This window comes from Rhinopithecus bieti, unplaced genomic scaffold (genome assembly GCF_001698545.2).
Source record: "Rhinopithecus bieti isolate Rb0 unplaced genomic scaffold, ASM169854v2 scaffold_2077, whole genome shotgun sequence".
NCBI classification, from domain to species: Eukaryota; Metazoa; Chordata; class Mammalia; order Primates; family Cercopithecidae; genus Rhinopithecus; species Rhinopithecus bieti.
The window spans coordinates 2,909,761-2,924,082 of record NW_016803882.1 but is presented as its reverse complement, the minus strand read 5'-3'; positions in this window follow the sequence as shown (position 1 = coordinate 2,924,082).

Genomic DNA, 14,322 nt, shown 5'->3' with positions numbered 1-14,322 from the left:
TTTTTAGACACAGTCTCGCTCTGTCGCCCAGGCTGGAGTGCAGTGGCACCATCTCAGCTTACTGCAAGCTCCGCCTCCCGGGTTCACGCCATTCTCCTGCCTCAGCCTCCCGAATAGCTGGAACTACAGGCGCCCGCCACCATACCCGCTATATTTTTTGTATTTTTTAGTAGAGACGGGGTTTCACTGTGTTAGCTAGTATGGTCTCCATCTCCTGACCTCGTGATCCACCCTCCTCGGCCTCCCAGAGTGCTGGGATTACAAGCATTAGCCACCGCGCCTTCACTTTTATAAGAGGGAGTCAATTGAGCTTGACAGGTAAAAGAAAAGAACTGACTTCCATGTTTTCAAGTTAACTTTGGATCTTTTAGAAAAGATGCGTCTTAAGGTGAAAATAAAACATTGATTTGAGGTCAATAGTTCCCTCTAAAAGCAAAATTTCAGTTTTATCCTTCTGTTAAATTAAAATATCCATTATACTATGACCTTACTGTCTGCCTACATCGATGCGTGTGTATATATCCATCTGTCCATCAGTTCATCCATCTTCCCATTATTTGATCCAGAAATGTACAAAGAAATATGTCACAGAATTTTACGTATCTAAGTAAAATGCTCCCTCAATCTCACCAGAGAAATATAAAATGAAAAGTGACAGATATCCTGTCTCCTCCAACATCCCATTCCCATTCTTCAGAAGTAACCACTGTTAATTGTGCACTCTTCCTTCTAGAAATTTTATTTGTATGTATTCATATATACATAGACATAGATATAGATATATCTTTTTTATATAATCAGGATCAAGCAATTCTCAAATTCTAAACAGGTTAAAAAACAGTATATAAGCTGAATTAATTTGGTTACTGTCCTTTATTTTCTCTATACTTTTGGGATCATTTTCACTCACAGGTTCAATGAAGTGGTAGAAAGTTCTTTTTGATCTGTAGGAGATAATACACAGTTAAAGAATATTTTACTTCTTATTCTTTTGTGACCGGCTCTCCATTCAGATTTTCAATTCTTTTGATTTCATGATTCTGAATTTTGATTCCAGCTTTCCGGCTCCCACAGGAGTCTCAGAGATGCCAATTTACTATGGTGCTTTGTAAAGATGAAAAATCAAGCTCGAGGTAATTTTAATTTAATAAATCTCCATTGGCTCCCAAGGCTATTTCCCAGCCATCTTCCAAAATATACATCGTGTTATGTAACATTAGTTCCACTCATAACTCTATGCCAGAGCACATTAGAACACAGCCAAACACTGTAGCCTTGCTTCCTTCCTCTGCCCTCCCGCTCCCCTTTGCATGCTATGTGGTTTCCCACCCTGTCCACCACTCAAAACTTAGAACTGCAGTCCCAAGGCTTGGGCTCATTTTCATCTGTTTTCCTGAACTCAAAGCTTCACTTTGCAACTTTCCACTCACTTCCCTTTAATACAGCAGTGATGCTCTTACAGTTTTGCAGAGGAACAAAGTACAAGGCTCTAACTCTCCCAGTTCAAGAAATGCATGTAATGGAAGTTTTCAACTGGAATCAAATTACTGTATTAGTCAGGATCACAGAATGTAACAGGAACTGCCTGAGAAACTGCTCAGAGGCCACAGTTTAGGCAGGGCAATGAAGCCCAGGATGGCTCCCTAAAAGGACCTGAAAGACCCATCGATAAGAGGCAGCAGCCAATGCAACCTCTTGGCCGCATAATTTTAAGTGCTCTCTTCTGCCTCCTGCTAGGAGTTACTTCTATGTTTGGGATCCAGACTAACCCAGCAGTATTCCAATGCAAGCAGGGGACAGGTGAATGTCAAATCAGTGCTGGCTGCAAGGTCACTCCCTCACAGCTCATGTTCTTTTAGGGAGAGTTTACTGCCAATCTGCCACTACGCTCTTCTGCCAGTCTCTATTTGATCAGAATTAAATGAAGCTTGAGAATCCTGCCTCAAGCCTTTGCTTTCTTCCAGAGAAGGCTGAGTGCTGGTTTCTCCACTGCCAGGCATTCTCTCTCCTGCTGCTTTTGAAATCTCAGGACCAATGGGCGTCTGTCTGGGTCAAGGCACCCCTTCCCTCTCCTTAACCTTTCCCCTCACAATCTGGAAGGACTGGAGCTGCTTCTGATTTTCAGTCCCAGCAGCTGGCCACCAGTGGGTTCACCTCAGCCATTAAAATGCCAAGATGAGTTTCTGCAGAAAAGCTGGTGATGCTTTGGCCTGCAGCTGCAAGTGGAACAGATGAACTGCTAGCCCAATGCAGAGTCGTCCATCATACTTACTTGCAGCTGTTCCCAAGTTCGCTCACTTCCTTTCCTGCACATTCCAGGGTTTTTCTTTGCTGCACTATAAATCAACTTTCATTCAACTTTTGTGGAATTTGCACTTTTTGTGTCTTAAAGGAAAACTAGAAAACTCGATGTCTTATAACATCCTTCCACTCTTGGCCATATCTTGAACTGTGTGGCCAGGAAAGCAGAACATTGTGATTCAGAAGGAATTTGAAGGGAAATGTAAGGTAACATGTGTAAAATTACATTACATAGCTAAAATCAGTTAAATGTTCCAAATGTAAGTTCTAAAGATTCCCTGAGATGGGGTGCAGTTGAATATCCAAATCATTTGATATACATGATTATGAATTCATTTCCAACACTGAATATATGCACATAAATATATTGCATACACATCTGTCTCAGTAGAGAAAAAGGTATAAGGTACAAATATATGATAATCCAAAAGGTTGTACTGAAACAAATTTTGAAAGCTATGCTCCCATGCGCATTAAACTGTGAGTCTGTTAAATCTCCTTGTTGTTGAGTTATAGAGATAATAGCATTTAGCATAGACTCTGCGGTTCAATGACTAAGTGAATTAAAACACAATATTCAAATATTGAGGTATTGTGGACTCATTCATTTCGTACATGAAATGATTGTACCAGGTACAGTGAAAAGTATAGATGCAATTATGAGTTCTTGAGATACAATTATTTTTTATCTAAGGACTAACATTAAACAAATCCAGCTGATTGTATATGTCATATAAAATGGAGTTGTCAATTAATGTGTCAATAAAATTTCAGATAAACAGTGTCCTATTTACTCTGAATAGTTCCCTCTCCCTTGCTGTTAGTAGATTGCATTAGATTTTAGAATAAGTTGCATGTCTTGTAATTTGAATATATTTTAGACCACTTAATAGAGCTCTCTGATACTAGATTTACCTTTAAGTACCAAAATTTCAGCATTACAGGTCTATTTGTATGTGTGGCTCATGTAAAATAAATCATCTGATTTTTTAAGCTTGGCACAGGGGAAAAAATCCAGGCTCTGGTAACATGACTGACAGACTCACTGGAAGCAGTCCCATCTATGTATTAGGCACATAGATTAATAAATGCTTTCAAGTGAATTAAATTAAGAGTTAGAAGATTCAGGAAACGCTCCAACTTAAGCAATAAGTCAAGCAAAAAACTCTCTCTTTACCTAATGTCTACCTCTGAAATTCACAGGGACAATTTTACCCTTTGCATAGAAGATTTAAAGCCCATAAATAACTGTTGTGAGATTAAATGCCCTTTAGTATATAAGACTAAGAATTTATAAAGGTATAGTTTAAGACCTGATATAACAACAACAACAACAATACATGGAAAGTTTCACTTATTATAAAAGTGCTCAGACCCAAGTCTAGAGTAATAAATAGAAAATCACCAACCACTCCTGCTTCTGAGAACCTCCAAACTGCCATTGCTAACTAGGGATATCTGGCAACTAGGTTAATTTACAAGTAAGAAAAAAAACTAAAGAGAAGAAGGAAGAAGGAAAGGAAAAAAATGTTAACATTATTTTCACTATGTTGTGCAATTAATGAAAATAATACCAATGAATATTAATTTGCATTCTATTTTAAATTGAGGCTAAATGTTGTATGTCCATGTAGCCAGGTAAAAATAATTTGATTTAATAAAATATTAAGATTGATAGATACATTTTTTATGATTCTGAAGGCTTTTAAGTGTCGTGCTATGTCTCAAAGTTATATATATTCACATGTCTGGTTACACATTAGTAGAGCTTTTTCAACTTTTTGCAGTGCTTTGGTTATGGTTTGTTCTCATCAAAACTCATGTTGAAATTTGCTCCCCAATGTGGAGGTAGGGCCTACTGGGAGGTGTTTGGGTTACGAGGGTGGATCCTTCATGAATGGCTTGGTGGTGTTCTCCTAGTAGTAAGTTCTCACTCTTGCAAGACTAAATTAGTTCTTGAGGAAATGGCTTAGTTTCCAACAGAGTGGGTTGTTACAGGGCCAAGATGCCTCGCAAACTTTCCCCTCTTTGCACATGTCTTCATCCTCTTTGACCTTCTCTGTCATGTTATGATGCAGAATAAAAGCCCCTGCTAGAAGCCAGGGTCATGCCCTTGAACTTCTCAGCCTGCAGAACTGTGAGCTCAACAAACTTCTTTTCTTTCAAATTATTCAGTCTCAGGTATTCTTTTGTAGCCATACCAAACAGACTGAGGTACTTTTGCTAGAAAAAAAAAAAAAAATCAACCTTGAATATGCTTGGAAAGTTTACTATAGCAAAATTATGGCAAAAAATGTAGTGCTGTTTAAAGGCAGCTTAAACATATAACGCAATTTCAAGTTTGAAAATGGTAATGGACTTGTTTTCTCTAAAGCAATAAACATGTATTTATTGAGACAAGACATTATGCTAGTTGCCTTAAGAGAGTCAAATAAATTTAATACAAATACATGCTGTCTTTGGATTTGTGTTCACAGTGTAGAGTAGAAACAATTCATATAAAATTTGCTTAAAATGTAAAGCAATATATGGTAAATCCCAAATAAATGAATAGAAACTAAAGCATTATAAGAGTTCATAAATTATACTTCCCTACCCTAACAAATATTTTCTAGAGTTGAAAGTGAAATACAAAGATATTCTGAAATGCAAGTGTTTGCTTTCTAAGCAATGAAATATTTGTTATAAATTATCCTTTTCAGCAACGAAGAATCACGTAGAGGCCAAAGAAATTCAATTATGCTTGAAATAGCCAAATGTATATTGTTGTTTTTACCAAATACAAACTACAGTTTGACTAGAGAATTAATAACATGATACCATAGACTGAGTGCATTTCTGATGGTGGGAACAAGACAAGGATGTCCATTATCACCAACTCCACATTATACTGGAATGAAGCATTGCAATAAAGCAAGGAAAAGAAATAAAATGTACAAAAATTGGCAAAAAAGAATAAAACTATCATTATTTACACAGGACATGGTCATAAACAATGCTAAAGAAACTGTGACGAATAAGGGAAATGAGTAAGGTTGCTGGTTAGGCCAACATACAAAAATTCATTGTATTTCATATCTATGAATTTCATATAATAACAGTAAAATTAGAGTGAAATAAAATACCATTTAGCATAGCATCAGAAACAAATACTTAGGAATAAATCTAAGGAAACATGCATAACACATTAGTGAAAGAAATGCACCAACTAAATGCAGATGTTATTCCATGCTCATAGATTGCAGAACTTGATATATTGTTAAGATGTCAATTTCCAACAAACTTAAACTCATCAATGGGTTTAATGCAATAGCATTCAAAACCCCAGCAGATTTATTCTGGGGGGGTAGGCAAGGGGAGGAGGTTGTCAAGCTGATTGCAAATTTATATAAAAAGGGAAATAATGTAGAATAACAAAGACAATCTTAAACATGTACAAGAAGCTGGAAGAGTTTGATAATGAGTAAACATAACAGAGTAGACCAAATGAGCATAAGAGACTATAATAGACTACAGAAATAGACCCATAGACCCACAGGTATATTGTTTATGATATAGTCACCACTGCAAATCAATGGCAGAAAAGGATAGTCTTTTCAATAAATGCTACTATAGCACTGGTTATCTGGTACTATAGTAACTGTGTGGAAATAAAAACCTTGATCCCTGTTGCATATCGTAATTAAAAGTAAATACCAGGTGGATACAGAACTAAACACAGAACTAAAACACCAAGCATCTAGAACAATAGAAAAATATCTTTGTGATTTGGCAGGTAAGCAAAGTTTCAAAAAGCAAACACAAAGAACTAAACACAAAAAAGGAAATTATAAATTGGGTTCTATCCAAATGAAGAATCTTTGTGCATCAAAAGGCATCATTAATAAAGTGAGTAGGCAAGCCATAGAGTGGAAAACATACTACACAGTACCTTTACACGTACATTACAAAGTACCTGTAAGCAGAATATAAAAAGAACTCTAGCAGGCCGGGCACAGTGGCTCACGCCTGTAATCCCAGCACTTTGGGAGGCCAAGGGAGGCAGATCACGAGGTCAGGAGATCGAGACCATCCTGGCTAACACGGGTGAAACCCAGTCTCTACTGAAAACACAAAAAATTAGCCAGGCATGGTGGTGGGTGCCTGTAGTCCCAGCTACTCAGGAGGTTGAGGTAGGAGAATGGCATGAACCTGGGAGATGGGGCTTGCAGTGAGCCGAGATCGCGCCACTGCACTCCAGCCTGAGCCTGGGTGACAGACAGAGCAAGACTCCCTCTCAAAAAAAAAAAAAAAAAGAACTCCTCCAAATCAATACCAAAAAAAGATGAACAAACCAATTTTAAAAGGGCAAAAAATCTGAAGAACATCTTCACCAAAAAGCTGAGGCCTATGAAAATGTCCCAAACATCATTAGTTATCAAGAATACACAAATTAAAAACCACAAGATGACACCAACTTACATCCACCAGAATGGCTAAAATTAAAAATACTGACAATATTAAATGTGGAGCACCTGGAACTGTCATACATTGTCAGTGAAAATATAAACCAGTTCAACTGTTTTGCAAGAGTCTGGCAGTATCAACTAAAGCTAAATATACATCTAACTATAGCAATTTCACTTCTATCAATATGCATGCCCACCAAAAGACATATACAAGAATGCTTATATCAACTTTATTTGTAACAGCCTTTGACTGGAATCATCTCATATCTCCATCAACATGACAGAGAAATAAAACAACATACAGTTCATACATTTAATGGAATATAACAGAACAATAAAGTACTGATACGTAAAAGAAAATAGATGAAAATTAAAAGCATTTTACTCAGAGAAAGAAATAAGATACAAAGAGTACATATTTTCTGCAACAATCTGTTTTTGGCTCATAAACAGAAAAACTAACATAGGGTAACCGGAGATACAATAGCTGTTACCTTTAAATATGTAAAACATTTTCAAGATGTACTACTTAATATTGGTGTACTTTATATAAACAACAAATCAGTTAAGAAAAGGAATTTAAAAATGATTTAAAATAATCTACCTTTCAGTTGAACACTTGGGAAGTGAATAGTTCAGTTAATTATCTGATCAAGTAAAAGTTATTTCCCCTCAATGTTCTTCTAAATTACATTAGACAGAAATATAGGAGGGATCCATGTAAGGGAAGAACAGCGCAATTGGGGTTGAAATACTTTTTAACTTTCACTTAGAAAAAAATGGGCAACCTGTGCATGTGTCTGTGATATCATAAAGCATATTTGGTCTTTGACATCATTTCCTGGCATACAATCCTAAGATCCTTAGAGTCTCCAAAATGATATCTTTTCATATTCTAATGATTTGACTGAGGACTGGCAACCCTTAGGTAGCTTTAGGATGGAGACTGGTCACCGAAAGATGACCAAGGCAGAATTAGAACTTTGGGATTTTCAGTCTCACCCCCCAACCTCCAAGGATGGGAGTGAGGCTGAAAGTTAAGTTGCTCACCAATGGCCGATGGTTTTATCAGTCAAGGCTTTGTAATGAAGCCTCTGTAAACACAAAAAAGAGTAGGTTCAGACAACTTCTAGATAGCCGAATGTGTGGAGGTTCCTGGAGGGTGGTGTGGCCAGGAGGGAAGCTCCACATCCTTTGCCCCATACCTTTTCTTTTGTATCTCTTCATCTGTACTCTTTGTAATATCCTTGACAACAAACTGATTCACGTCTTTCCCTGAGTTCTCTCAGCTACTCTAGCAAATTCACTGAACACAAGGAAAGGGTGATGAGAAACCTGATTTATAGCCAATTGGTCAAAAGCACACGTAAAACAACCTAGGGCTTGTGACCGCCATGTGAAGTGAAGGGTGGTCTTGTGGGACTGAGCCTTTAAGCTGTGGAATCTGATGATATCTCCATCCAGGTTGTGTTGGAATTAAATTGGAGGACACTCAGCTGGCGTCCACTGCAGAACTGATTGATTGCTTATTGCTTGTTTGTGTGGAGAAGTCGCCACACACTTGGTCACAGAAGTCTTCTGTGTTGATTGCTGTGGTGTGAGAGCGGGGGGGAAAACAGTTTGTGTTTTTTCCACTCTGATTCTACAATATAGAGTACGACTAAATGTATCAAGTCCTAATGTTGTTTCTATTTGTCCTTCCATATTGCAAAAATATGCAGAGATAAGGCTTTCCTGGGTACTGTTACCGTACTTTTTCTGAATCTCAACGGTAAAATGAAGGAAATAGCTAAGATCTTCAGTGCAGACAGCAGAAGCTCGTCATAAATAGTAAGCATTCCAACATTTTCCTCTCTATTTTGATGCTTTAACATCTTCTGGACTAATACGTTTCTTAGAGTTTGGAATCCTACAAATAGTATTTGTGCTTTTGATGGCATTTCTCTGGAAAATCTTGGAGAGAAATATAAAATGGCAAACGATGGTGTGACTCTTGGAGTGGCTCTGCTCTGAAGTGTCACTATGAATTGTACAGGCTGGGCTCACACAATAGCCTTCGATTGGGATCATTTTATTGTTATTAACAAGTTCAGTTACTTACCACCATCTCCCAAATCCTTTCTTAAAATTTTTTTTTATGTTTTCTATTCCTAGAATCAGGCCTTTAATATGGCTGGTTATTATATCCAACATTTAAATTGGGAATGGAAATGACTGAGAATAAACAGTGAAAAACTGCAGATTTGATGGTTCAGAGAAAGACGAATTCTCAAAAATTTTTTCTATTATCATCCTGAGAAAGTATTAACAAATGAAAGACAGAACAAAATTAATTGTGTAACATGTGCCTGTTATACTTTTAATATAAAAAATAATTCAGGCAATCTCTTGTAATTTTTTGAAGTAGAATCTGAATTGTATAGGTCAGAACAACTGGATAATTATTTCCTCGCATTTTCAGAGAATGTTAAATATATAAATATGATATATTTTCATACAACACTATCAGACACTACACTATTTAACAAAATATGATACTTCGTTATAATTAACCCTTCACACATATTGTTCATTAATAAAAGATATATTAATCATATTGAAATATTAATAAAAATATAAGTAAATAATATTAACATATTTAAATATAGATTTAAAGCACTAAATACATTATTCCATGTGGCTCCTGCAGACAGAATTAAGAAGTTGCAGATGCCAGTCACAGTGGCACACACCTGTAACCCCATCACTTTGGCAGGCTGAGGCAGGAGGGTTGCTTGAAGTGAGGAATTCGAGAACAGCCTGGGCAGCATAGCAAGACCCCATCTCTACAAACAATAAAAATAAATAAAAGTTGCAGGAATATATATCTCTTTTTTTTCTAAATAGACTTTGAGAGATTTATTTATACCTGAAACAGGTTGCCCCTCAAAACAAGACCTCCATCACTGGACATCTGAATGTTATGCCTACCTAACTGAATGTTTCATATTTTGGATTGGTTTTTCCAAAGAATATAAAAGGATAAGTGTTTCATTTCAGACTAATCTCAATCCATGCCTTCGCATGTTGTACTACAATGTCAAATACAGAATTGTAGAGCTGCTATCAGTGAAGCACCATTTTTAATTAAATTCTTACATTGTATTTGAAAATATAATGCAAGTTTACATTAAAATTGACAGATATATTCAAAATAACTCAGAATAAAAAAAAACAACAAAAACAACAACAACAACAACAACAACAAAAAACAAGAAAAAACTTCTACGTTGAGGAAGCACCTGGGGTATCCAGGCAGATTCCATTAGGCTTTTGAGGATAGATGTAAAGTGGCAAAGGACTTACATGAAAATTAGATCAGATAGAGTCAGGACATCACTTATGAAAATGAGGCATAGCTGTTTGTAATTTTTTGTGATGTTTATTTAGCTTTCTTATAAGATTTGATTTGATATCTCTAAGAAATAGAGATTTGTGTGTGTACAAGTGTCACCTCCGGGTTGAGGGTGGCACTACCATGTTATACATATACATCAGTGTATGGATAATCTCCCAAATCTGCCAAGGAAATATCATTAAGTGCATTGTTTCCTGAGCAGTTCAGCACTGCCTATAGAATTTAGAGCTAAGAAAAAGTTTTTGCTTCCCCTAAAGAACTATAATGCTATTTCCTTTGTAATAGTAAAACTTTTCTGACCAAACAGGTACCTCCTTCAGCTTTGGTTTCCAGGAAGCTCAGAGACAAGCTGAAAGCTCAATGGCATCTAATGGACTTTCTTAATTTTTCCTGCTATGATGTTTCTGTTTACATTCATATATACCATGGCTACTACACTATTTGGCCATTTCATCACAGTTTTATGGTTTGGGGGCTTGTGCAAACTGTCTAAAATCTTTTATGGTACGAGCTGGGGAGAAATAATTTACTGATGAAAAATAGTTAAGAGGCTGAATTTGTTTGCTGGGGCTGCCATTACAAGCACTACAGACTGGGTGGCCTAAACAGCAGAAATTTATCATCTTGCAGCTCTGGAGGTCAGAAGTCTGAAATCAAGGTGTTGGCAGGGTTCGTTCCTTTTGCATGCTGTGAGGGAGAATCTGTTCAGGCCTCTCTCCTGGCTTCTGTTGATCTGCTGGCAATATTTGGTGTTCTTTGGCTTATAGCTGGATCACCTTGATCACTGCCTTCGTCTTCTTCTTGTAGACGTGTCTGTCTCTGTGTTCAAATTTCCCCTTTAAATACAGATACATTCATGTGAGATTAGGATATATCCTAATCACCTCATCTTAAGTTGATCATCTGAAAAGACCTTATTTCCAATTAAGGTCACATTCACAGGTGTTGGGATTTAAGACTTCAACATCTTTTTTGGGCGGGGGGCAGGGGTGGTGGAGGCGGGGAGGGAGGCATCAAAATTCAACCCCTAATAGAGGTTATGCAAAGAGTGAGAGGACAAATTGGAAAAAAGCAAGTCCTTGTGAGTTCAAAGTCTATATATTTTCCTAATCCAACACCCAAGCTTCTTTGCACCTCCTCCTTTCAATTCAGCTTGGGTATTCTTCTGTTATCTCACCCTACCTACGTGTTCCTTGGCTCTTCTAGTCTCTCTAGCACTTGGATTACCAGATCAAGAATAAGGACAAGTGACTCCAAAGGCAATGTGACTGCTTCCTTTTAGCAGGATGAGTTTTTCATCTCAGCTCCAAATCTCCTTAAGCTGATAAGCAACTTCAGCAAAGTTTCAGGATACAAAATCAATGTGCAAAAATCACAAGCATTCCTGTATGCCAGTAACAGACAAACAGAGAGCCAAATCATGAGTGAACTCCCATTCACAATTGCTACAGAGAATAAAATACCTAGGAATACAACTTACAAGGGACAAGAAGGACCTCTTCATGGAGAACTACAAACCACTGCTCAAGGAAATAAGAGAGGACACAAGCAAATGGAAAAATATCCCATGCTCATGGATAGAAAGAATCAATATTGTGAAAATGGCCATACTGCCCAAAGTAATTTATAGATTCAATGCCATCCCCATCAAGCTACCATTAACTTTCTTCACAGAATTAGAAAAAATGACTTTAGATTTCAAACAATTTGTAAAAGAAAAAGTGATCTGAGACCTGACAAATGCAGCCATCATCTTGATTTTATTATGACAGCTGCAATAGTTCTCATCACAGGGTCACAATTTTTCCTACTTTGAGTTGGTGAAGACACAGCCTTTTTTCTTTTTATGTACAATGTACTGTGTCTTTCTCATGACTCCCACCTTCTGTGTGGCATTGGTGATGACAGTGGTGAATTGGGGGAATATGATTAGGATTAGTCTACCATGTCAGTTTAGCTTAATACAACCATTTTCCATTTTCTCTTTTCTCTGTTCCCCTCAAAGATTGCACTATGTGTACAGAATGTAGTGAGTTTTGAGATGACAGAGTAGTGGACAGACAGGGTTTCCAAATCTGTGGGAATCTGAGATCATGCCAGTCCCTGGTGTAGGTTCTCTACTGTATGGCGCCCTACCTGGGATCTGATGCTAGAATCTGTTGGCCAGTCTCTTAAAGTTTAATCAGGGCTGGTGGTTCTCTGTGGAGTTCTTGGCCTGCCTTCATTTCATACTGGCACAGCTTAGCAGTTACCAACTTTGTCTTCTACTTAGGCAACCCAGGAACTTTTCAGTCCCATCCATGCCAGTTATTAGTAGGCATGCTCAAGAAAGCTAAGCACCAACATTTTCTCTGTGCCTATCTACATGGCATTACCGGGGTCACTTTGATGCTCTGTCTCTCTTTACCCAGTGGGTATAGGGACAGTCAGCAAAGTGGTTCCTCTTCCTGCTACTGGTATTTCTTTTTACTGACTTAAAATTTCTTTCCAGTCTTGGACACAGTCTGGAGAAGGAAGAGTGTCCTGTCCTTCCTACCTTCCTGTCCTTCTCTCACATTCCTCAGAACAGAAGGGATGAACTTCTGCCTCCTTATTTTGCCCATCTCAGCAAGATCTCCTGCAGGTAAAACTCTGTGGTCTAGTTTATCCATCAGGCATCTTGATAATTGATTGAATAAAGACTTTCTCCTGTTGACAGTCTGGCTTTTATGCCTACTGTCTAGCCATTCACTGAAAATTCCCATTAGGGATGTTAAAAAATGGTTTCATCTCTTTCTCTTTCAATTTCTCTGGTAACAGTCCTGAAGCACCTCTCTCCATGGTGGAGGCTTCAACTGAGTTGAGAGAAAATTATACATTCAAAAAAATGTGAAAAAAACCACAGTTATCTTTCTCCCTCTCACTCACAAATACACATGCCTACCAAATATTATCTCCATTATGAAACAATAATTGATACCATTTCTGGAGCATGTGATAAGGTGCCAAACACTGAGCTAGGCACTTGACATATATTATCTCATTAAATCCTGGTAACAACTCTGAAGTATGGTTCTTTTTAGTCCAATTTTCCAGTTGAGGAAGCTGAACCTTAGAAGGAAGATACATTTCCCCCCATGTTCAATTAGCTATAAATGATGGAGACAAAATATAAACCCTGGTAATTCTCCACTTTTGCTTATTTCTATCTAGAAAAAACTCTAAGTACTGAGAAGGATTGTACCTTCTGATCTCATTATAATTCTTAGAAGCTGCCATTCTTGTAAAGCAATTCCACATAGTCTCTCCTATCCTCTCCTGATATTTGTAGTATGCCTAAAACTATTTATGGCCAGCAGTTCCATGGGCTACCCTCTCCTTTGATGTCACTGTGTTCGTAAATATCATCTGCAACCCTCCACACCTAATTCAGCCACTGATGCTCATCTTTTCTCTACAAAGATTAACTGTCATGCATGCCCTATTGCCCAAGCATTTTTCATGCCTGGCAAATATAACTATCATCAATAACCTATTAGCATTCAGCAGCTTCAGTGAAACAAAATAAGGAACCAACTGTTGAAGCTCAAAAATGTATAGAACCTCACATGCAAAGGAACTGACAAAGAGAGGTTGGCTTGCTTCCAACAGAAAGCTCTTGCTTTCCTCCCGAAGCTGATCCACCTGTAACATGACATCTTAGGCTTAAGACCTACAAGTGAGACTAGTCAAGAAAGATTTTGTAGCCTTCTATGAATTTCTATTTGCCCATTAAATTTTTCCTCAGTCTCTCTCACACTTGATATATGTAAATATTTTATTTACTGGAAACCTTACCTTTGACAGGTGGCGATTCTAGCTGCCACTGACTGTCAGGGCTTAATCCCAAAACAAAAGCTCACTCAAAATAAGCACAAGCTATGAATAAAATAGTGATAAAATCTCATTTAATTTCATTTAGAAGTTCCGTTACTCAGAAGCCTCCAGGTAAATTTTCTAGGCTCCCAAGCCTAGCAGTGAAAAGGCCAGGCATGCCTCAGCCCCATCCTGTTCTCCTGACTTTATCTTGCTTCCCTTTCACAACTCTGGAGAAGAGGGAGAGTGGTGCTCAGGAGAACTGTCCACAAACAACATTTTGTAGCATCAGAGAGCAATTTGGATAACAAGCCATTTTGATTGCAAGGCACAATTTTTTGA